This window comes from Mandrillus leucophaeus, unplaced genomic scaffold (genome assembly GCF_000951045.1).
Source record: "Mandrillus leucophaeus isolate KB7577 unplaced genomic scaffold, Mleu.le_1.0 Scaffold241, whole genome shotgun sequence".
NCBI lineage: Eukaryota > Metazoa > Chordata > Mammalia > Primates > Cercopithecidae > Mandrillus > Mandrillus leucophaeus.
In genome coordinates, this window is record NW_012102488.1 from 2,219,433 (window position 1) to 2,244,675 (window position 25,243).

Below are 25,243 nucleotides of genomic sequence, written 5' to 3' on the forward strand. Positions count from 1 at the left end.
ATCTATCCAGAGTCAACCACTTCTCTCCACTCCATGGCCACCACCACGGATCAAGCCATCATCTCCCTCCAGGATTATTGCAACAGCCTCCCCCCAGAGCTTCCTACTTCTGGCCTGCCTCCCACAGTGTCCTTCACATAGCAGCCAGATGGACCCTTAAAACCCAAGTCACAGCACGTCACTCCTCTGCTAAAACCCCATGGTGACTCCAGTCTCACTCAGAGCAAAAGCCAAAGCCCTGAGAGCGATCTCCAAGTTCTGGACCCATCTGCTCCTTGACAACAATTCCTCCCCTCTCTTACCACTCACCCCCACCACCTTCTCCACCCATTCTGGCCTCCTCCTTCTCCCCTGACAGCTCCTCACACAGGCCAGGCACACACCCACCTGGATGCCCCTGTTTCCTCTGATTGGAATGCTCTCCCCAGGCTTCCATGTGGCTCCCTGACCTCAACACCCCACTTGACCTAAAAGTCTCCTTCTCAGGGAGGCACCCCGACTCCTGACATTTCCTTTCCCCACTTCTGTATTTGTTTCTCCTTGACATGATCACTATCTAACACAGTACATGATTTGCTTATTTAACTTGTTTAATATGTCTCCCCTACTACAGCAGTCCCCAACCTTTTTGGCACCAGGGACCAGTTTTGTGGAAGACAATTTTTCCACAGCCCAGGGTTGGGGAGATGGTTTTGGGATGACTCAAGTGCATTACATTTACTGTGCACTTGATTTCTATTATTATTACATTGTCATACATAATGAAATAATTATACAACTCACCATAATGTAGACTCAGTGGGAGCCCTGAGCTTATTTTCCTGCAACTAGACGGTCCCATCTGGGGGTGACGGGAGACAGTCACAGATCATCAGGCATTAGATTCTTATAAGGAGAGTGCAACCTAGATCCCTCGCATGCGCAGTTCACAATAGGGTTCTTGCTCCTATGAAAATCTAAAGCCTCCACTGATCTGATGGGGGCAGGGCTCAGGCCGTAATGCAAGCGATGGGGAGTGGCTGTAAGGACAGATGAAGCTTCATTCGCTCACCACTGCTCATCTCCTGCTGTGCGGCCCAGTTCCTAACAGGGCCGGTCCCCAGGGGTTGTGGACCCCGCCCTACTGGAAAGCAAGCTCCATGAGGACAGCCTCCCAGATCCTAAAACGGTGCCTGGACTAGTAGGTGTTCAATAATTATTCACCCATCCATTCACCCTGTAGCCTAGCATGGAGCCAGCACCAGGGGGATACTGGAACCCAGTGGTGAGCCAGACACTGCCCCTGACAAGGACCATCCAGGGTATTACACACAGTGATGGGGAAGCCCAGAGTGCCACAGGAGCTCAGAGGAGGGAGAGATCAACTCAGCCCAGGGGGCTGGGGACAGCCATGCTGAGGAGGGCTTTACAGGATAAGTAGGAGTTCACTGGCTGGAAGAGACAGCTTCGCAGCTGGCAGATGGAATGGCTGGTATGAACACCAGGAACAAAAGAGTAGGATGTGTTCTTGACACAGGGGAGGGTACAAGAAGTGAGGCCAGTGGGCTGGGCAGGAAGTATTTGAGGGCCTTGGAGAGCAGGCCAGGGGGGTTGAGCTTCTTCCCGTGGGCAATGGTGGGCCACTGAAAGGGAGAACATGGCAGGCATGTGGGTCTGGAGGCTCCCCACTCAGATGGCCAACACGCAGCAGCCGAGGCATGGGGAGAGGTGGGGTACGGGGCCCACCTATCATGCGCCAAGGTAAGGGGTTGGAAATGCCCCCAAGTGCAGCCTCACCTGGGAAGCAGTTAAAGCTACAGTGTCATTATGGAGTGTCTAGTATGCCCAGGCCTGTGCTGGGAGGAGACCTTGGGGAATATTAAACCAAATAGTTTGCAACACAATGCCAGCCTGTGTGGATACAATCTAGCCAGGGGACAGGAGTGCAGGGGTGGCACTATGGACTAAACTCTGTCCTGGCAAATTTATACGTCCAGGTCCTAACCCCCAATGAGACTGTATTTGGAGTAAGTAAGTAATTAAGGTTAAATGAGGTCATAAGGATGGAGCCCCAGTCTGAGAAGATTAGTGTCCTTATAAGAAGAGGCACCACATAACACTTGCTCTCTTCCCCCTACCCCTACCATGTGAGGACACAGCAAAAAGGACACACGTGAGGCAAGCCAGGAAGAGAGCTCTCCCTCTGATCTGACCATGCCGGCACCGTGATCTCAGACTCCCAGCCTCCAGAACTGTGGGAAAACATGCTTTCTGGTTCAAGCCCCCAAGTCTATGGTATGCTGTTGTTGCAGCCCAAGTGGACTAAGATAGATGAAGAAGTCAAGGAGAGCTTTCTGGAGGAGATAAGGTTTTGGGCTGTCATAGCAGAGAAGACAAGCCTGGGCTGAATGTACCTTGGACATCGCAGACCTGAGGCCAAGGCCCATCCTTCAACCAGCCCACAAACCCTCAGTGATTTCTTTGGGATTTAATTTCTCTGTTGAGGAGCACAGGGGCAGTCCCCAGATTGATGGAACTTTGCATGTTGCATCAAGTCCAGGCGGTTCCCTGAAGGCATGGGTAGGGGGCTGGAATTTCTGGCTCCTGAGCACTGGATTCCAGTGTTCCCCTTCTGCCTCCAGCAAAGGTAACCCAGCCAGGCTGGAGCCAGCCAGGAATCAATGTGCAAAAGCCTCCCTCTCACCCAGCTCCCACGCCTAAGGAGGCTGCTTGGAAGCGGGGATCTGAGCTGGGCTCTGAATGGCAGCAGTGATCAGGAATGCAGTGAGAAGCTCTATAAATAAATATACATTTTCATAAGACATGTTTAATTAAAGTGGATTAAAATTAATTTGCTTTAAGAAAATTAGAAGTGCCCTAGAGGATTTCAGAAGCAGGCCGAGAGTCCCTGAATCTAAAGACTCCTTAGAAGGCCTGGGGGTGGGAGGCCCCCCAGTCACTGCACGTGGTGCCTCAGAAGGAGGCAGCTCACATCTACATCACACTCCGCACTCCGTACACCACCAGGCGTGTTCACATGGAGATGGCAGGCGTGATCAGCCCCGTGTTTGCCAGGCGGAAACTGAAGCTCAGAGGGGGTAGTGACTTGTCCAAGGTCACACAGTGGTCTGTGGCAGGCCCAGTGGGGAGCTGCCGGTGTTTTCTGCCAGTGCTGGACATTTCATTCATGCTCCACACAGCGAAAGCCTCTCACCCTCAGGGCCCCTGGCCGGAGCTGCCACCTCCCAGGTTCCTCCCATCTGCAAAATGGTAGCCCTGGAGCTGTGACAATCTGGCTCCTCAGAGGCCCCGCACGGGAAGGCGGAGGGAAGCAGCCTGGGGGTTGGGGACAGGAGCCAGAAAGGGAAAGGACCCGAAATCAACAAGCGTTCCAGAATTTTAAGCAGTTTTTGGAGGAAAACGAGGAGCAGGTTCAGCTGTAGCAATTTGCTCCAGGGGAAAATTATGTTCCCGTGCTCTATTATACAGAACAGAAGGAACATTTGGTGGGTTGAATACTTGTTAATTTATTTCTCTGTTTGTTAATGGGCTCCACACGATGCTCAAGTGTGCGCACGCGTACACACACACACACACACACACACGTGCCTGCGTACACATGTGCGTCAGCAGGAGGTGGCTCCACGCTCCCACTCCCCAAGTTTTCCTGCTACCTTCCTATCAGGCACCACTCAGGGTCGTGCTTTCTCCGCTCCAGGCCAGGGGTCTGCAAGAAAGCCACGTGCAGTCTAAGGACTGAGGTGAGCCCCTCAGTGTCCTCATCTGAAAAATGGTCTGGCAATGAGACGAGCTGCATATTAGGGCAAAGCCTTTGACCTTGGACCAGAAGTGAGAAGGTCCCCGATGCTGACTGAAGGCCTGATGCTCTACTTGCATAGCCCACTGGCTCCTCAAACCCTGCAAGTCCAAACCAGAATGCCTGCACCTCCACCTGCGCCAGATTCCCCATCTCAGAAAATGGTGCCGCTTGGGCCAAACCGACTCCGCCCCAACCAGGACTCTCAGCCTTCCCATCCCATGGTCACTCTCCAACCCCTCTCCTAGCCACCCCGACTCCTCGCCATCTGCACCACCACCCTGCAGCCATGACCCCACCTCTCTCCTGGGTCCCTGCACCCACCTCCCCTCAAGGCTCCCTGCTCTTCCTGCCACAGCCTCTAATCCATTCTCTCCACCCAGAGGCCAGAACGGAATTTGGAAAGCACAAATCAGGTCCCGTCACTCACTGGCTTAACCCCCTCCAGAGCACACCCCTGCTCCTCAGCAGGGCGGCTAAGGCTCTGTTTTCCACCCCTGTCCCCGCTCTCTCCCTCACTCCCCACCCACCAGCCACACTACCTTCCTCCTGGTCTCCAGACACAGCCAGCTACTTCCCACCTCCCAGCCTTTGCCTTGACATTCAGCCCCTTCAGCCTCAAAGTCACCTCTTCAGAGAGGCCTGTCTGGATGCCCATCGGAGCAGCTCACCCTGCCCCAGCCACTCCCTATTCCACAGCCCTGTCATTTCCCTCCTGGACTCAGCACAGTCTGAGATTACCCAAATTACTTGTTTGCCGTGCTGTTGCTCCCTCAAGACGGGAGGCTACCTGGGGGGAGGAACAGTGCATAACGTTCTAGCTGCTGGGGATACCGCGCTTCGTAGGTGTTTCATCAGCACTTGATGATCGGGTGAATGAAGGAGTGAATGAAAGGGCAGGCTGGCTCCAAGCCAGACGGGAGAGGTGAGAAGGATCAGGGTCCCCATGCCCGAAGTCTCCTGCCCCTACCTTGGTAGGGCCTCAGTACCTCTTCCGCTCAGGAAAGGGAGCAGGTGGGGCCGACGTTCATGGAGGAGCATCTATAAGCAGGGCCCTTTTCTCTAAACAACTTCATGAAGCAGCTACAAGGAAGCAGAGAGCTTCACCTCTCTGAGACCGGTCTCTTCGTCCGTTTAATGGGGATAATCCCAGGTCCCAACTTCTAGGACTGCTGTGTAGATGGATGAGACTGTATCTCAAAACTGTGAGGTGCTGCTGCTGCTGCTGCTAAAACTAATCCCATCTCTTACAGAGGAAGAAGCTGGAGAGATTGTGGGAGTTGCCTGGAGTCCCAGAGTCAGAAAGCAGGGAAGCTAGACCCAAATCCAGGCTCGCCTGACTCAGGAGCCAGTGCTTTTTTCTCTCTGTGCTGGACCCACTCCAGCCGGGAGTGGGAGGTGGGATACAGGAAGCCTTTCTCCGTTTGCACCTCAGTGGTGTTCATTTATGTTCCTGAGCGCAGACTGACTTTGCCTCGCCTTTCCCCCAGGTTTGGCACAGAGACGCTAGGAAGCTGGGAGGGCTGGCCAGGGAGGACGGTGCTGCCCCCACCCCACTCATCCCCGAGGCAAGGGAACTGGGAAGGAGGCAGCTGCCCAAGCTTGGGACAGGTACACTGAGGCATGCTGAGAGACAATCTGTTAGGAGCCTCCTTTGGGTGGTCTGAGGTTGGGGGGACTGGCAGGCCGGGGTCTCCAGGAGGTCCCAACAGGAAGAGTTGGTTTGCATAGCAGAGGAGGAGGAATTGCCCTCCAGCCAGCACCTTCCCTGCCCTAGCCAAAGGCACAGAGCCAGCAGGAGAGAGCAGAACTCAGGAGGCTGTGGGGCTCTAAGGACACATTCAGGGCCCACTCAGGCCAGTTTGTGAGGTTGGAAGGTTGTCACTGAAGGCCCAGAGGCTTAGAGGTAAGGCTGCCTTAGCAGAGACCCTGCCCAGCTCCGGGCTGATGAGGGATTGTGCTGTAGGCAGCCAAGGTAGCTTCCCCTTGCAGCCAGTGCACATTAAGAATTATTCCTCTTGTGAGCAAACAATTTGTTACAATATCCACTGCGCACTTTTCCCGGCTGGGCGCCCTCCCATACATCCTCCCATGAATTAATCCCTGAAGTCACTCCATTCATTTAGGACATGCCTGAGTGTGCCTCTCCTTTTATTAGGGAAATTTTTCATTGTTTTGAGGAGCTCATAGGCTTTAATTTGGGGCTGAGATTTTAAAGCCTCTCTCAGTGGCTCAGAGGCATGAGTAGTCTTATATTTGGGAAGGCCCCCTGGGTTCCTAGACCTGGTAGGGCTTGGCTGGGGCCACCAGACCCCAGGGAGAAGGGATCATGGCACATGCCCTTCAGGGAGCCAGGGACTGTAGACCCCAGCGCTGTGTGGCATTGGGTCACACCCTCAACCTCTCCGAGCTTCCCTAAGAGAGGCAAAGCCAAGGAAGACTCCGTACTTGGGTATAGCTCTTCCAAGCCTGCCCAGGGAAGTCTGGGGTCATCACCTCTAAAAACCACAGCCCTGGGGAGTAGCATGAGGCCACTGAAAAAGCATGATGTGTAGAGTTCTGATTTGAAACACTGCCAGGGCAGGCCAGTCGTTCGCCTCGCCCAGTCAGGTTTCCAGCTCCTTAGAATGCGTTTAAGAGCTGGCGCCCTCTCCAGGCTGTCATGCAAATTACACAAACCCAAGTTGGGAGGAGTCTGACTCAGGGCCTGGCACACAGTGGGTGCTCCACAAGGGTGAGCCTCCCAGCCCTCTCAGCTCACTGCGGATACCTCCCATATCTCCCTCTCTTGGCCCTCAAGCAGCCAGAGTCCCTGGTTCCTACATTTTGGCCAAAGGCGGCCCACAGGCTGATCTCCACAGGTGGGGTCCTGCCAGTTTGGGCAGCAGCCACCAGCCTCCTCCCAGGCTTTACACAGATCCTTGACAGTGCCACCTGAGGCCCTGGAGTGTGGGGAGTCCTGTCCACAGACCCTATGCTAAATCCCGCCCCTCCCTGCAGCCCCCAGGTAGGGCTGTGTGCTAGGATCCCGGCTGTTTGATGTCTCCCTGCCCTTAGTCAGCAGACAGTGGTCCCACCCCCAACTCCTGGTCCTCCACCCCCACCAGGGCTCCAGGGCTGGGACCTCTCAGGGCTCTGACCCCCCAGTCAGCAGCAGCTCTCGGACAGCTCACACCCTGTCCCGGGCTTGCTCCTCCTGCCTGGTCTTTGTTCACATTATTCCCAACCACACATGCTCTCTGTCACTCTCTTCTACCCCCAGCTTCCCCAAATCCTCCCGAACTCTAAGGACCAGACACCTTCAGGAAGCCCTCCCTGACTTCCCCAGCTTTTATCTCCTTCCTTTTCCTGAGGCTCACAGCATTTCTCCTTGATCCGTCTAACTTCACATTGCTACCCAGAGGCAAGGACCACGTCACCTACTCATGATGTGGTGGCCAACTCCAGGCAAATCCCACTGTGTACTTAGGGAGGACAGACTCATTCCGTGATGTGGGGGAAGGGTACAGAGGATCCCATTGAGGGAGTACAACACCTCTGTGAGGTAGATAGCATTATGTCCACTCTGCATATGGGAAATTGAGGCTAGGAGAAAGGAACCACTTGCCCAAGAAGTGGCTGGGACAGGAACACTGAACAGTGCCATTAAGACAAAGCCCACAAATCCAGGTTCCACGTGCAAGACCCACCAGCCCTGGGCCCAGCAGGTTCACCTGTGCCATCCCATCTGATCCTCACCGCCCCTCAGGGAGGTTACTGTGCCACTCGGGAGGAAAAAGAGGTCTAGAGAGGCTGAGTCACTTGTTCAAGGCCACCCAGTATGTGGCAGGGCTGGGACTTGAATCCAAATTATTTCAGCTCTCACTTGGTCAGGGCAGCCAATCAGGACATGTCGCCTCATCTCACCCACCACCCCTGGGGTCTGCAGGACCCATTCTCCCCTCTCTGGTGGCCCAGACTGCTGGATGGCCCCATCCCTGTCCCCAACCCCAGGCCTCTGAGGAGTGCCTACTTGACCTTTCAGAGGGACTGGGCTCCCACAGTTCTGGGTATTTACACAGACAGCCTCGGTTGCGATGGCGCCTGGAAAGTAGGCCATGCAGAGGAGGGAGGGGATGGCAGGTGTGGGCTACAAACACTCCCGCCGCCCTCCACGCTGCCTGGACAGAGGAGCCACCCTTGGCACCATCTCCTCAAATAACCTTGGCAACTGATAGGGCAGCCCCTATTGGGGCAGAGTCAAAGCCTGGGCTGCCCACTGAGGGGAGGGGCTTGGCCAGTGTCTCCAATTTCTCTTTGCTTAGTGACCTGCAGGGCCCTGGAGGACACAGGATGACAAGTCCTTTCAGCAAGAACCCTTCTCTGCATAAAGGGTCGCCTCACTTCACAGAGCCTCCCCTTCCTCCTCTGTAAGGATGGCAGTGGCAGCTGCCTCTCAGGTGCTGGGAAGATGGGAAGCACCCAGCTGGGCCTGGCACTCTGCACACTGGTCAGCCCCGCAGGACCTGAGGCTGAGCCTCTTGAGGGACATCTGCAGACACTCAGCTTCAAGTGGGACAGACCCAAGAGTCTCCCAGGAAACAAGCTAGGTCACATCGGGTGGGGGTGCCCGGCTGAAAGGCTGGTAGACACACCCAACAAAACCACCCCTGTGAGAGCTGGGGCAGCACAGCAGGTGTGGCATGGGCACCAGGGAGCTGGGCTCTCAGAAGCCAAGAGGACACTGCCCCCATCCAGAGCGCACCGTCGGGCTTGCATCCACCGCTGCATACCATCCTTAGCAAATCCCAATTCGCCTCTCCCACCTGCCCCCTCCTCCACCCTGGCTTGAGGGGAAGAGCCAGAGGAGCCTGGCAGGGTGCTCCCGGGATAGCTGAGTGTCAGGAAGTGGTCAGGCACTGATGAAACTGAGAGCCAAGCAGGACAAGAAACAGCTGCAGGGAGCCTCCGGGAAGTGCACAGATGCTAAGCACAGGGCGTGGGCCAGAAGGACACAGGGGTCCCGGTGGAGGACTCCCATGCATGCAGCTCAGGCTGGGGGCTGGAGGGGGCTTCAGGGCTGTGTGGGGTAGGGGTGGGAATAGTCCTCTCCTCTTGGCCCTCCCCATGCCAACCCCCTGCCAACCGCTGAGCGGAAAAGCATTCCACTCTGTTGCCACCCCATCCCACACGAGGCCGGCATGCCCATCTTCAGCGTCCCCACCTCCTTGCCGGCAGCTTAGGCTCCACTCCAACCCCAGCTCAGCCTTTTTATTATTCAGAAGAGCCTCTTGATTGAAAAGGCCTCTAAGGCATCTCACAAATAAGAATCCTTTAATTGGGAAGTTGTTAACTTCTCAAAGAGGAATTTTAATTTTGCTTCCTCACCATCTCCTCTCCCCAGAACCTGCAGACTAAATGCAAAGGCTAACAAAGTCAAGCACCAGGCACCAGCTGCCAACCTCCCCAGACGTGGAGCTGTCCAGGGGCAGAGACAGGACAGGCAGCCTCTTGCCACCGCATAGAACCCTGGAGCCACACAGACCCCCAGCGCACCACCATGAGGAGGCTCCTGCCTCTCCCCATGGGCATGCCTGCTCCATACTCCTTACCGCTCCAACCCACAGCAGGACACTTGGAGCGGAGGGCAGCAAGTGGCTCAAAGACGAAGGCAATGCCAGTCCCGCCCTGCCCTGCCTGGGTCACCATGACTGCCAGGTTCTCAGAGCCCAAATTCAATGATTCAATGATTGCCCCCCATAACCCTCCTGTGGCCCTCTATCATACTCCCCTGGACTGGCTACTCATATTGATCAAGCATTTACTATGTGCCAGACACGGCTCTAAGCCCTTTACATGCCTCAGCCTACTTTATCCAAGCAAGGTAGACGTTCTCATTATTCTCAGTCGACTGATAAAGAGACTGAGACCCAGAGGCCCTAGGGAAATTGTCTAAATTCACACCACTGACGCATGGCAGAGCTGCGACTGAGTTCCGGGAGTCTGGCTCCAGAGTGGTCATAACTTCAACTACCACCTACGCCTGCTGCCCCACCCATGGCCTTGAGGGCCAGGACCAGGACCATCTCTGTGTCCCTGGGACAGCACAGGGCCGAGCATGCAGCTGAGCTTAATAACTGTTTGCAAAGTGAATACATGAAAAAAGAACAAAAACAAAGTACCTTCTTATTCATTCTCTCCTATGAGCCTAACCATAGGCTTGTGACAAAAACAGGCAGGCAGACTGGTCCCCAATTCAGTTCGGTAGACGGAGGCCCAGAAGTCAAAGCCACTACCCGAGGGCACCCTGCTAAGAGGCAGCAGAGCTCAGGGGGCTCTTCCTCCTACCCCAATGATGGGAACCTGCCTTTCACCCAAAGGATACAGGGATTGGATCACGACCAGTACACACCATGTACCATGTTCCTGGGCCCTGATTAACATCCCAGGCTGAAACTGGTGTCAGGGAAGCCCTGGTCCTAGCCATGAGGTAGGAATCTCCTCTCCATGTTCCTGACAGCTTGGGGCAGCCTCGATACTCCTCCTGTGCAACCCATGGCATGAGATGCTTACCACCGCCAAGGCTGCCGGGGACTGTTCACTGCTGTGAAAATCATAGCTCTAGTCGCCTGCTGTTACGGGTTGAATTGTGTGCCTCCAAAAATGATGTGCTTAAATTCTAACCCCCAATACCTCAGAATGTGATCTTATTTGGAAATTGGGTCATTTGAGATGTAATTAGCTAATTAGGATGAAGTCATACTGGAGTAGGGTGGCCCCTTAATTCAATATGACTATTGTCCCCATAAGAAAGAGGGATTTGGAGATACGGTCTAAATTGTTAAATACTGGCCGGGCGCAGTGGCTCATACCTGTAATCCCAGCACTTTGGAAGGCTGAGGCAAGTGGATCATCTGCAGTCAGGAGTTCAAGACCAGCCTGGCCAATATGGTGAAACTCCATCTCTACTAAAAATACAAAACTGAGCCGGGTATGGTGGTGCATGCCTGTAGCCCCAGCTACTCGGAGGCTGAGGCATGAGAATCACTTGAACCCGGGAGGCAGAGGCTGCAGTGAGCTGAGATAGAGCCACTGGGCTCCAGCCTGGGTGACAGAGTGAGACTCCATCTCAAAAAATAAACAAATGGTTAAATAGTTAAATATTGTATGGAGAACAATTTGGCAATATGGCCATGTAAAGAGACACGGGGTAGCCATCTACAAGCCAAGGAGAGAGGCCTGAAACAGATCATCCTTCACAGCCTTCGGAGGCAACCAGCCCTGCTGACACCTTGGGGTTTGGGGATTTGGGGCTTTGGGGTTTTTTTGAGACAGGATATTGCTCTGTCACCCAGGCTGGAGTACAGTGGCTCAATCATAGCTCATTGCAGCCTCAGTCTCTCAGGCTCAAGCAATCCTTCCACCTCAGCCTCCCGAGTAGCTGGGACCACAGGTGTGTGCCCCATGCCCAGCTATTTTTTGTATCTTTTGTAGAGACCATGTCTCGCCATGTTGCCCAGGCTGGTCTCAAACTTCTGGGCTCAAGCGATCCTCCCGTCTCAACCTCCTAAAGTGCTAGGATTACAGGCGTGAGCCACAGTGCCTGGCCCCTGAAACACCTTTGCCAGGCCGCTATAGCTAAGTACCATAAACTGGGTGGCTTAAACAGAAATGGATCGTCTCACATTTCTAGAAGCTGGAAGTCTGGGTGGTGTGGCCCCAGCCAGGGCCTGAGGGTAGGGGAGGAGGGTCTTCTGAGTCCTGCACTGCTCTGTGAGTTCGCTTCTTTAAGAGAAGACTAAGGAGGAACAGAAGAGAACAATGCCCTGGGGAGGCCCCAGGAAGGCAGGTGTAGAGGGAGGCAGGTCCTCTATCCATCCACCAAGCCACAGACATTGCCCAAATCCCCACCACATGCTGGGCACCCCCGCTGGGTTTGGTGGGGTAGAAAAGGAGAGCTTCTAGATGCCAAACATAGCTCCTGTCCCATGTGGACCCTAGAGCCAGCCATGGAGACTTCAGGGAGGCAGATTCAACTCAGTCAGTATAAAGAGGAGCCATATAAGAGCTGCCTCCAGGGCCTGAGCTGCCCTGGAGAGAGTGAGGTCCCTGTCCCTGAAGGTGTGCAAGTAAAGGTCAGAGGACCATGGTCTCAGGGATACCTATACTCCCTCATCATGAGCTTGGGTTGGGCCAATGGGTCCCAACCTGGCTGACCATCAAAAGGTGACTGTGGGGCTTGTGAACCAGGCAGATTCCTGGGTTCTCCCAGCAACCCTGGATCAGACGGTCTGGGTGGACCCCAGATGATTCCTGTCTCTAATAATGTCCCTGGGTGGTCCTGATGCAGAGCCAGGCTTGGGCGCCCTGGCCCACAAAGCACCGTGGTTTGAATGGGATTCTGTTTGGGAAGAGCTTTGACAACAGTACTTGAGGGCAGGGCAGCACGTAGATGGCAGACATGAGGGACAAGAGGATGAGGACGGCAAAGAGGAAGACAAGCTGAGGATCATGACATTGATGAGTTGGGTGACCTGACAGGATAGCTCACCACAAGCCATGAGGCCTGGGGGAACAGGTAAAAGGCACACGTGGACATGCAAAGAGGCCGAGGGAAGCGGGGGGTCAGGGAAGACATTCTGGAAAATGTGGGATTTGCTGGTGGTTAAGAAAGCATTCTACATGGAAGGTGAGGCTGAGCGTGGTGTGTAGGGGATGGAGGAGAGTAGCCTGTTGGAAAGAAGGGCGGGGAAGAAAGTATGGGCTTGAGGGAGACAATGAAAGGCCTTCTACAAGCAGGAGAAGGAGTCTGCATGTCAACCTTAAACAACAGGGAGCCACTGAAGGTTCTTGAGTGGGGACATGACCTGGAGGAAGGCCTGTAGTAGTGACCACTAGTAGGGCTCAGAAGGGCCTGGGTTGCTCCAGACTCACCAGTTAAGAGTCCCTTGCAAGAGAAAAGGGTGAGAGGATTAGGCCTAGTATCAGCACCACACTTCCTGCCGACGGCAGCCCTGACAAGCGTTACAGAATGATGGTGCCAGCCATTAGGCCACTTGGGAGGAGCAGCTGGGGTGAGCTGGTAGCAGTTTCTCCAGGCTGGTAAATCTGGGGACCTTGTCTGCAAAGCTAGAGTAACAGCCCACCCATAAGCAGGGAGCTCCCCAGGGCTGGATTCACCCCAAGCAATGAGGCCCAGATTTCTCCTCTACATCATCTTGTCCAGGCTCAGAGGCTTCAGAAACCACCCAGATACTGACTCCCCCCACAACTGCCTCTCCAGCCCAGCTCTTCCCACAGCTGCAGGCTTTACTGTCTGTGTCGCCTCCCCACACGATGCCAGCACCTCAAACACTTGCAAGCAGGATCTTGCTTTTCCCTCCAAACCCACCCTCAACCCCTGTTCCTCAGCTCGGGCCAAGGCTCCAGTGCCCACCCCGTTCCCAGGCTGGCCCTCTCCCAGTCCATAGCTCATCCTTCAGCAACCCCTTCAAAGTCTCCAAACACAAGCCCTCCTCCCGCCCAGGCCCAGCCCTACCATCTCTAGTCTGGACTGATGCTGGGGTCTCCCACTGGCTTACCAGCTTCTACTCTTGCCCACCCACCCTACAGTCCTTTCTGCAGTAGGCATCACTCTGTAACTCCGGGCCCTGCTCAGCCCCTCTTCCTCAAGGGCTGCCCAGCTGTGAGGGCCTCTATGCTGGTCCCAGCTCAAAGCCCATCCAGAGTTCCATAGGGCCTGCTCCCTCTCCTCAGGCCTCTGCTGAAATGGCCCCTCATCCGAGAGACCTTTCCTGACCATGCTCCACAGAAGGGCTCCCATTTCATGCCTGCCCCCTTTTCCAACCTTATTTTTCTCTGTGGCATTTATTACTCCCTAATCTTATATTATGGATTTACTTATCTGGTTTCTTCTGTCTACTTCTGTTACAATTTAGGCTCTATGTGGGCAATGCCATGGTCTAACCTATTCACCCATGGATGCCATGCTGGGCACATAGAACAATGCCTCATGTGTAGCAGGCACTCAGTGAGTACGGGCTGAAGGAAGGATGAACAAACCACTGCACATACATCCTTGGGAGAAATAGGCCCACACCCATGGGTGATCCCAACCCAGCATGACAGAAGTGCCGGGGCTAACAGATGTGCACAGGGAGGGCGGCACTAGGGAGGGGCCCACAGCTCCACGCAGAGGTCAGGGAAGCTTCCTGGAAGAGACGACAAACCACCTCCAGCCTCCTCCCTGGCCCTCCAGGGTCCCTGTCATAAGCCACTGCCCAGTGAGGGGATGAAGGAGAGGCTGGTCTGACCAGCTGTGCTGACCCAGGAGTCTGTAAGTGTTCAGAGCTGGTGCCTGCATCCCTCCTGCCTGGCAGGAGGAGACCTGGGCAAGGCTCCCCACAGAGCAGAGGGGCCTGGTTTAAATACCACAGATCCCACCAGTGAGGGAGAGGTCATCTGGGATCCCAGCTTTGCCTGCCCTTTCCTCCCAAACACACAGCACCCTGCTTCCTCCCCTCCAATCACTGGAGCACCGAGGGAGACAGCAATGGAAGCAGGGCAGCAAGGACAAACCTGAGCTTTCTCCAAGAACTTAGAGCTTTGCTGAGTGAAGCTCCAATTCCTCAGCCTCCGGTGCAAGCCTCCAGTGCTCCATGCCAGCCCTGGCCCCTTCTGGCCCCGCCACTCCCCAGACACATTCCAAACTCCCCTACCACTGCACCTTTGCTCAGGCTGGACCTAACCTGCCACCCTAAACCTTCCCTGCCCATCACAACCCTACATCCATGACTTCCTTCATTCAGGCATTATTTATAATGACAGAACATCAGAAACCACCAAAATACACAACAGAGAATTGGCTAAACACACTATGGTACACGCAGGCTGAAACATTACACTGCCATTAAAAATCACATTATAGAAGAGTATTGAATGATAGGAAAATGATCTTGGTATGGGATTAAGTGCAAAAGGCAAGTTAGAAAATAGTAAGTACAGCTTGATCCCAATTATGTCATAAATACATGTTTTGTAGAAGACTGACGGGCTAAACACCCATCGCTCACACTTTTCTATAGAGAACACACATTACTTTTTTTATAACCAGAAAAATAAAATGCTTGAAAAGCACCTTACAGACTTCAAGGCTTAGCCCAGGTGTCACCTGTTCCAACAATCCCTGCCAGACCCCCAGCTGACTGTGGCCCTCCTGCCCTGCATCAGTTCCCACCTGCATCTCCCTGCCCACTGAACTCCCCATGCCCCCGGGCTGTGGTGCCTGTGGGTGCTGCCGTCTCCCTGAGCAGTGGGGAGGCTGCTCACGCCCCTGCCCCCTGCCCCTGTCACGCCAGTTGCTGCACAGACAACTCTGACCCTACCCTCTCACCCATCTCCCAGCAGCAATTACAGGTTAAACTGGAGAGGCTAATTAGTTGCTCATTCTACCCAGAGCCAACTAATTAGCAGAAATATATATATATATATATCTTTTTTTTTTTTTTTTTGTGTCTTGCTCTGTTGCTCAGGCTGGAGTGCGATCTTGGCTCACTGCCAGCTCTGCCTCCCGGGTTCACGCCATTCTCCTGCTTCAGCCTCCCGAGTAGCTGGGACTACAGGTGCCCACCACCATGCCCTGCTAATTTTTTGTATTTTTTTTAGTAGAGATGGGGTTTCACCATGTGAGCCAGGATGGTCTCAGTCTCCTGACCTTGTGATCTGCCCGCCTCAGCTTCCCAAAGCAGAAATATTTTGATGGTGCTAATTGGGCTTCCAAGCAAGGCCTAGTGCCTGGGAAGGAAATCCAGGCCTCTGCTCCCACCAGCTTCCCAGTGTGAGGGCAGGGCTAGCTGAGCCTCAGCCACACACAACCGTCACCCAATCCCTCAGGAGAAGGGAGTCCAGGCCTGCCACCAGGCTTCTTCCTCTGAAAAATAAGGACAATACGCCAGGCCAGCCTGCTGCCCCAAGCACACCCTACTGTTCCCTCTGTTTAGCGAAGTCCCTCTGCAGCCCTCTCATGGGTGACAGAGGCCTGTCAAGAACAGGGGACTGGCCCAGATATGGAGTAGAGGTGACTTGTCCAAGGTCATGAGCAAGTCAGGGGTCAAGCCAGGCAGCAACCCAGGTCCCCCTCCTTCCCCATCTCCCACTTCTCTGGGACACGCTGTCATTTCTCCACATCCCCTCACATGGACCATGAAGTGAAAGGACCTGTTACCTCCCACATTCTGGGGATCCTACTGTCATTTCTCCACATCCCCTCACACGGACCATGAAGTGAAAAGACCTGTTACCTCCCACATTCTGGGGATCCTACTCCTCGTGATACAGTTCAAGAACCCATCTGCTCTGTTCACAGAGAACCAAGGTCACCTGGCTGCCAGTGCTTGTCGCACAAACACACCTGGGGTCTAAGCCTCATCCTGCCCTGAAGGTGTCTGGACCCGCACGCTGTCTCTGGTGTGGAACCCTGTTAAACTCCACACATTAAAGCCAATGTCAGCCTCTTGACAGTTCCTTGGACCCTGATTGTCTCAGTCCACATCTTCTGGCTCCCTCCCGACCTGAAGTCAGGCACACATTTGGTCAACAATGTGACAGGACCAAGGACAGAGCCCTGCAGCCTGCCCTCAGAGACCTCCCATGCCACGTGGGAACCCATTAGCCGGAACTGTCCATGAAACCCAGTTGCTGGGAAGAACGCCCCAGGCTTCCAAGCTGCCTGCCGGAGAGCCCTGCTACAGCAAGGGCTGGCGGCAAGTGGCACCGCCACAGCAACCTCCTGAGCATGGCTGCATGTGGTGGGGGAGAGATGGGGAAAGCCCCAGAAAGAGGGCTCCATGACAGCCTCCCCTACAGACCCCACACCCTCCATGCCCCGCTGCCCAGAGTGGCATCTTACCTCGGGTTGGGTGGGTGTCTGGGGAGCACAGTTGGGCAGGGCTCAGCCTGGGCTGGACTCAGTTGCCCTCTCTGCCTCTGGGCACTGGAGCCTCAGGGCCTGTGGCTGCCAGAGGCTGTGCAGAGAAAGAAGAGGCGGCTGTCAGCTAGAGCAGGGCAGCAGGTGGTCATGGTGCAGTGGGGGCCACGCCTGCAAATGGGGTCTGATCCCGCCTGGCTGAGCCATCAGAAACTCATACATCTCCCACACACTCTCTCTGACACACACACACTTGCACACACTCACACATGTACTCTCATTCACTGGCAAACTCATGCTTACACACATAGATGTGTCAATTGTGCAACACATACACACACTCATGACACTAGCTGGGGGCAAGCAGGGCTCTGGGAAGGGCAGGGTTTGTGGCCCCAGGCAGGCTGGAGTCTGACTACGCCTCTCCCACCAACCGGCTCTGTGGCCCTGGGAAAGCCACTTCTCTTATCCATAAAAGGGAGATACCATCTCTCCTGCCAGGACTGCTGGGAAGATAGAAAGAGAGAAGGGGCCGGGCGCGGTGGCTCAAGCCTGTAATCCCAGCACTTTGGGAGGCCGAGGCGGGTGGATCACGAGGTCAGGAGATCGAGACTATCCTGGCTAACATGGTGAAACCCCGTCTCTACTAAAAATACAAAAAACTAGCCGGGCGTGGTGGCGGGCGCCTGTAGTCTCAGCTACTTGGGAGGCTGAGGCAGGAGAATGGCGTGAACCCCGGAGGCGGAGCTTGCAGTGAGCCGAGATCACGCCACTGCACTCCAGCCTGGGAGACACAGCGAGACTCCGTCTCAAAAAAAAAAAAAAAAAAAAAAAAAAAAAAAAAAAAAAAAAAAAAAAAAAAAAAAAAAAAAAAAAAAAAAAAAAAAAAAAGAAAGAGAGAAGGGACACATGGCCTGGCTCACAGTAGGTGTCCAGCCAATGCCACTGCCTGCCTTCCTCCCCAACTAGGCCACAGGAGGCAGGCCGCAGTCTGACCCCTGAGAGGGGATGATGGGCAGCAGCACCGGGGTGCCTCTCCCTGGGCCTGAGCCTCAACTTCCCAACCCCCACCTACTCACCCTCCCATTCCCCAGCCTTTCCTGCCTTTTTTTTTTTTTTTTTTAAGAGGCAGAGTCTTGCTCTGCCACCCACGCTGGAGTGCAGTGGTGCCATCATAGTACACTGTAGCCCAAACTCCTGGGCTCAAGCGATCCTCCCACCTCAGCCTACCAAGGAGCTGGGACTACAGGTGTGTGTATCACCATGCCCAGCTAATTTTTAAATTTTTTTGTAAACTATGTTGCCCAAGCTGGTCTCAAACTCCTGGCCTCAAGCAGTCCTTCCACCTCGACCTCCCGCAGTGCTGGGATTATCGGCAGAGCCATCATGCCCAGCCACCCTGCTTTATTTCTTCATCACGTATTTTCCAAGGGTTCCTCTAGACCAGACGCTCCGTCCTCTGTGAGTAAGGGAGGGTGCTAGGAAGTTCTGGCTCCTTGGCAAGGCTCTGAGGCCTCTATAGTGCAGGACATAACCTCAGCTCAAAGTCCAAGGAGGCGGGTTAACTCTTGGCTCTCCCTCCACCTGGCCAGGTGGCTCTGGGCAAAGCTTCTTCCTCTGTACCTCAGTTTCCTCAACCTCTCAGATGAAGTCCCAAATCTCCTTCTGAGCTGCTGCAGAGAGGTTTCAATCAGATCTGTGTTTCCCAAAGTAGGAGACACATGCTTCTGGGAGTGCACAAGGGGATTTCGTGGTGTGCAGACAAATGTTTTCATTTTCATAGTTACGTGTTTCTCTTTCTGTGTATTGGAAAAAAAAAATGACAGGCACATCACAGGTGTGATTTCCTGGATGTGTGCTTGGGGAGCATCATGGTAATCCACCTTCAAACATAAGTCAATACGAAGACAAGGATTAAGAAAACACGAGTGCAGGTGGTGCCCAGGGGTGGCTTCAACCGTGATGGTGAAAGGGAAGCTCAGGAAGCTGGCATCGAACCCAGCACCTGGTTCCCGGCAGCCCTTGAGAGGGCAAGCAGCTTCCACCTGCCCTGGAGGGCCAGACCAGCCCCTCCTTTCTGCTCCATTCCCTGTTGGGTGCCATCCAGCACTGGCCTAGGTCCCCAGGGTCATTTACAAGGCCTTCCGGATGGGATTGATGGAAGGATGGGCAGATGGGGCTCCAAATGACTGCTACAATGTGGGCAGAAGATGGAAAAGCCCTCAGGGTCCCTCCCAGAATTAACATTCTATCAAATCTAAGATGCAAATGCTGGAATTTCTAGCCGCATGGTAGGTGAAGATGTAGGAGATGCTTTGAGGCTAGGGTCTTCCTATATTATGGGCTGCAGACTTCTCCAAGGAGGCAGAGAAATGGGTGCTGAGCAGGCTCCAGGGCCCACTTTGGCTTTCCAATCCTGACAACAGAGCCATGAAGCAGCCCGGACCAGGGAAGAGAGGCCTGTCCAGCCCCACGGTTCACCAGCCCCAAACTAGGCCCCTGTTGCCAGCCAGCCCTGCATGCACCTCCCACTAGTTGCTGATTCTGGAGGACAGGACAGAACATAGCGGTGCCAGCCTGGGACAGAGGGGTAGCAGAGCCTGGGCAGCTCCTCAGGCCCACGTACCCCAAGCCAGGTCTAGCCAGACAGGGGCGCTGTCAGCAGCCTCCCGAGCTGGATCCCGATAGACTGGCACGAGCCAACCAGGCCCAGGCCAACCCGGGCAACCCTGTCCCTGGAAGGCCTCCAGACCACCTGGCTGGCAGCCCTGAGCCCAGCTCCACCTGAGCTGGCAGGGTAAGCCATCCCCACAGTGCCATTCCGCGCCCCCAGTTGCCACACTCCAAGACAATGAATGGGCCTCCCGCTCCCTTCCCCCCAAATCTTCCAAACCTTCCTAAAGCTCCCACTCTCCTCTGTGGCATCACAAGGAGTTGCTATGGAAATGGGACCACAGGCAGAGCATGACAATGATTTGGGGCAGGGGAGGAGATGCAGTGGGAGCCGGGCACTCTCCTGGACACGAGGTCTGCTGGAGTGCCAGGTCCCAAGAAAGACATGAAAGCCCAGCTGCAGGCCTCACAGCCAAGGAGGGTGGAGGGGGCTGCAGCCAAGGTTGGGGGCCTCCTACCCGCCCTCTTGGCTCCTTGCCACCTCAGTGGAGCCCAGGGAGCTCTCAGCCTGTGTAGCCTGTGTGTTCAGCAGAATGAACAAATGCCCTGGAGAATGTGAGACCTCCACAGAAACAGCTATCCAAGGACTCTGACAAAGGGTTCAGCACTGAGCGGGGCTGGCACCCAGCACACACTCAGCAAACACTGATCAGAAAGCAGGGCCCTGGCATGTGTGCTGGGTGTGTATGTCATGTAGGCCTGTGCCTGCTCTGGACAACATGGAGCACAATCACAGAGCTTGAGAGGCCCATGCCCACTGTACAGATGGGGAGACTGAGGTCCAACCAGGGTCAGGGTCACACAGAAAGTCAACCAAAAAGCCAAGCCCAGAGCCCAGATCTCCTCTTGCCCAGACCTGAGCCCTCTGATCAATACCCCTAGCTATTCCCTCATTAATTGATTCTACTTCTGTGTATGTACCATGCGCTTGGTCAGTGGAACAGGGAGATATAAAGGACACTGCTCCTGCTCAGAGGAGACAGACCATCATGATCAGAGGGTGGGTGCCAGGCCAGAAGGCCAGAGACTGCAGGAGCCCGGGGAAGGGTCCCTCAGAGTTTTAGGTTATGCACTTCTGAGCCATGCTTCTAAGAGACCTCTGAGTTTCCCCAACTTTTCTCCCAGCTGCTCCCCTAGCCCAAGGACCCCCTACAGTCCACCTGGGGCCCACACCTCCAGAAGGTAAAGGGAGGGTATTTCTCATTAGCACCCCAGGCCCCAGGAATGAGGGACTATGAGGAAAGTGCCTTGCTAGCCAGAAGTAACTCAAAGAATGTGGGCCCCAGACTTCCCTCCTCCTCCCCAGCCTCAGCAGCTCCCACATTGTTCATTAGGTCCTTGCCCTTTCTCTCTCTCTTTCCTGGGCACCTCCCAGGAGCCAGGCATGACACTGCACCTGGGGTGGCCCCGCTGGCCACCATCCTGACGGAAGGAGTACAAGTCCCTGTCTCTTTGTCAGCAGCATGCAAGCTCTCTCCTGTGATTTTTGCTGGGTTTTTTTTTTTTTTTTTTTTTGGTGGGGGGATGGGGCTGTATGGAGAGAGTAAGACGCAATACCTTTCAGAGTTTGGCTTGGAAGACCCACCAGTTCTGTGTGTGCCATGTCTCCCAGTGGCTGTGACAGCCGCCCAGGACCTATGTTACACAGGTGGAAACCAAGGCCCTAAGAGGTGGCCAGGTGGACTCCGGGGAGCTCAGCACTGAGAACGCAGGACGGGGAAAGACCAGCAAGGAAAGACGGGAGGGCCAGGTCCACAGCTGTGGGAAGGGAGAAGAAGCTGTCTTGGAAGGCTTCCTGATGGAGGAGGGATTAGGATTGGCTCAGGGCCCTCCCTTGGGCTCTGGCAGGAAGAGTCTCTTCCAGAGAGAGAACCAGGCCAGGGCTTCCCCTGCCAGCCCACATGACTTGGGGCTAGGCTGGCAGGTGGAGGGCAAGGGGGGCACATTCCATGACAGCTGCCATCCTGTCCCCAACCCACTAAGGGCTGCCACCACTGCCACCTCACGTCCCTAGTTACTGCTGCCTGATAGGAAACCAACTGGGGAAGGGAAAACAGCAGAGACAGAGGAGTGGGGGCAGAGCATACGAGAGACAGAGGCTCTGAGAGAGACAGAGCAGCAATGACCCCAAAGCCAGCCGGACAAAGGGAGAGTAGAGAGCTGAAGATGGATGGACGGATAGGGCCACCCTCCCCTCCCCAAGAGCCAGGCCTGCAGCTGCCGAGAGGAACAGACACACAGCTGGGAAGGAGCCTACAAACCAGGGCTTTGCAAAGATTTTTCAGCAATAAAATTCTTATTTGAAATGAAATCTGATGCAGTGGGGGAAGCATTTCTATGCCAGACATTAAATCCAGAAGCCATAAAGTGAAATTTCAACAAATCCAACCACTGTACATAAATGTGTAAAACATCCGTACGGCAAAAGACACATAAACAAAGTTAAAAGGCAAATGAGACAATGGAAGAAAATATCACTAATATGCAAAGAGCCCCTACAAATCAATAAGAAAAAAGACAAAAGAAGAGAAAAATTGGCAGTGAATTAGAAATCTGCAGAGGAGGAACTAAATTGGCCAATAAATGCATGAAAAGATGTTCTATCTCACTAGCAACCAGGGAAATGCAAATGAAAGCGACATGCTACCATTTCTTGCCTATCAGATTGGGAAAAATTTAAATGATTGATAACAAGCAGTGCTGGCAAGGATGTGGGAAAATGAGCACTCCCAGACCATTGGAGGGAGGGGGAGTTGGCCCAACATTTGGAAGAGTAATTTGGCAATATTGGTTAACATTTTAACCCACACAATCCACAACCTAGTAATTCCACTTCCAGGAGCCTCTCCCATAAAATAATAGCACAAGCACTCAGATATACATGCTCAAGGATGCTCATGGAAACACTGCTGGTAAGACTGAAAAAGAAATTCGAAATGGCCTAAACGTTTATCAATAAGGGAAAGTTCAAATAAAATATGGCATGTCCACGCTATGGAACACGCTGCAGCCATCTGACAGAATGAGGCATGTCTATGTATAACAATACAGAAAAAATCAAGCTGTAAAATGCTATTTCAGCATGAGCCCATTTCTGTAATTAACGATTTGTTGCTATATGCCCCAAAAGGCTGGAGGACAATACGCCAGGATTTACAGCAATCACCTCCCAGCGGTAGGACAAGGGGGCTTTCATGGCCTCTGTTTTCCACAAATGTATTGTTGGGTCTTCTATTGTAATCAGACAAACAAAATCAATAAAGAGTTAATGGGTTTTTTTAATCCTTCTCAGACCCCAATAGGAAATGCAGATCTAAGCAGGGCTGGTTGAAGTGGGAGGGGACCAACACCCATCCACTCAGCCCCATCCAGCCCCAGCCCCACCCTCGTATCCCCGAGGCCCGTTCTGGAAACACTAGGGCTCTAGGACCAGTTTGAGAACCTCAGCTGGAGACTGTGGAACCCATGCCTATGCTCCCCCAGGCCAACGTCCAAAGGGGCAGAAGGTTGCTCAAGGTACACCGGCAGCCAGGGCCTGTAGCTCCTCTGCATGGCTCTGTGCTGAGGAGGGTGTGTATTAGGCTGTGGACCCACACCTAATAGACCCACACAGTCCCAGGCGAGGGTCAGGGGTTTCTCTAGGTGTTCAGAAAACCCTGAGATGATCACAGTCCTGGGGAATCCAGAACTGGGGCTGAGGAGAGCCCTTGGGGTAAAGGGAACATAGACAGGGCCTTTGCAGAAAACTCCAGGAAAGGGTGGGCTTCAAGGCTCCAGCGCTGCAGGGAGGGAGAGAGAGAGGGAGGGAAAGAGGGAGAAGCTGGGGTGTGTTTCTCCCTCTATGTACAGAGAGTGGGGAGATGAGCCAATGGGGCGCGTGGAGGTGGCTGGGGCATGCAGGTATGTGGTGCTCACAGGCAGAGGGCACATGTGGGTCTGCGGAGGTGAACTCTGGAGGGTGTGCGGGCTCCAAGTGGTATAGAGGCATGTCTGTAATCTAGAATCAGTCTGTGCGTATGTGTGTTGTCACTCTCGGAGATGACAGCAAAGGGAAAGCATGTGTGTGTTTGGAGGGAGAGGAACACAGCAGACCCATGTATAAGTGTGCATAGTGTGTGTGTGGTGTGTCATGTGCCCCCGGCTGTTCCCCAAGGTGTACGTGTATGTTTGTGTGTATGTTAGGAGGTATAGGCAGCCAGCAGGCCTGCAGAGGGGCCAGGAGCAGGTGGCAAACTGCAGAGACCACGCCATTCTGGAAATACCCCTCCCACTTGTGAGTCAATCAAAAATGCAGAGAAAACTGCCCAGAAGGAGTACAAGGCCCCCTCCAGTTCCAGAAGGCCCCCTTCCCTTGAACGTTTGTTTGCACAGCTCGTGTTCCACCTGCCTCCAGGAGGCAGGGGCTACGGGGACAAGCAAACTCCTCCTGATGAGTGGTGAATGACACTCTCTACCTGGGTCCGAGCTGCAAATAACACAGCTTCCTGGTGGTCTCCTGTTCCCACCTCCACACTCACCCATGTTCCATCTGCAGCTGCCAGGGGAGCACTCCAAAATGCAGATCCAACCACATGGCTGCCTGCTCCACAACCTTCTATGGCTCCCTACTGTTTCCTGCCCACACTCCTTACTGGGCCCGTCAGGCCCCCTGGGACCCATCCCCAAGTGGCCTTCAGCTTCACACCCGACCCCGGTGCCTCCCAATACTATCCTCCAATCAGATTGGGCCTCCTGTCTTCCTCAACAGAACTGAGCCTGCAAACCTTTGCTTGCACCTTCTGTTCCCCTGGGGGATGCCTGCCTTCCCTGACCAGTTCCCACTGTCCTCTAACAAGCTTCTCCCTACAGGGCTGGGGTGAAGCCCCTCTGGTACACCCACCCTGTGCTCACCTCTGTCCCACCCTCATCCCCTAAGCTGTGACTGCTGACAGGTCTGGCTTCCCCAGGGGTAGGGGATGGTCTTGTTCTTCTCTGTACCCTAGAACCCAGCCTAGGCCTAGCACAGAGGAGGCATCAGGCGCAAATGTTACAGACTGGGCCAGGAGTGGTGGCACACACCTCTAGTCCCAGCTACTCAGGAGGCTGAGCTGGCAGGATCGCTTGAGCCCAGGAGTTTGAAGCAGCAGTGAGCTAAGACCATACTGCTGCACTCCAGCCTGGGCCAGAGCAAGACCCCATCTCCAAACAAAACAAACAAACAAAAAATCTGGAGAAAAAAACCACGTTTATAGAATGAATGAATGGGTTCTCGCAGTGATATAGTTTGGATGGCCCCTCCAAATCTCATGGTGAAAGGTAACCCCCAGTGTTGGAGGTGGGGCCTAGAGGGAGGTGGCTGGGTCATAGGGGTGGATCCCTCACGACTTGGTGCTGTCCTACTGATAGTGAGTTCTCAATAGATCTGAGATGTGGCCATTTGAGAATGTGTGGCACTCCCCATCTCTCTCACTCCTACTTTCACCCTGTGAAGTGCCTGCTCCCACTTCACCTTCTGCCATGAGTAAAAGCTCCCGAGGCCTCCCCAGAAGCTGAGCAGATGTTGCCACCATGCTTCCAGTACAGCCTGCAGATCCATGAGCCAATTAAACCTCTTTTCCTTATAAATTACCCAGTCTCAGGAATTTCTTTATAGCAACACAAGAACAGCCTAATACACACAGCTCTCAGCCCCTAAGCCACACACAGTGGGACCTTCTTAAGGCAGCAGGATAGAGCAGAAAGGGTGTGGCCTGGGTGCTGGGACACCTAGCATCTCATCCTAGGTAGCACAACAGGTGATATGAATCATGTCACCTGGGGAATGAGTAAAGCAGAAGTTTCCAACCAGGGTTCCCAGGAAGGGAGGACTACAGAGGTCTGTGAGCCCCAAA

The 25,243-nt window shown here is 54.2% G+C and overlaps 1 protein-coding gene across 4 annotated transcripts in view; it reads right to left on the reverse strand.

The window, feature by feature from the left end:
- The window catches only part of LINGO1 (leucine rich repeat and Ig domain containing 1), a 212,984-nt gene that overhangs the window by 171,096 nt on the left and 16,645 nt on the right, over positions 1–25,243 (reverse strand). For 2 of the 4 annotated variants that reach the window (XM_011982686.1, XM_011982683.1), the window contains exon 1: positions 16,683–16,798. The gene's annotated coding sequence lies outside the window, so the exon portion shown is untranslated. Of the gene's footprint in view, positions 1–8,179; positions 8,315–16,682; positions 16,799–25,243 lie in introns of those variants that run through there. The other 2 variants (XM_011982679.1, XM_011982684.1) reach the window with 2 other exon arrangements.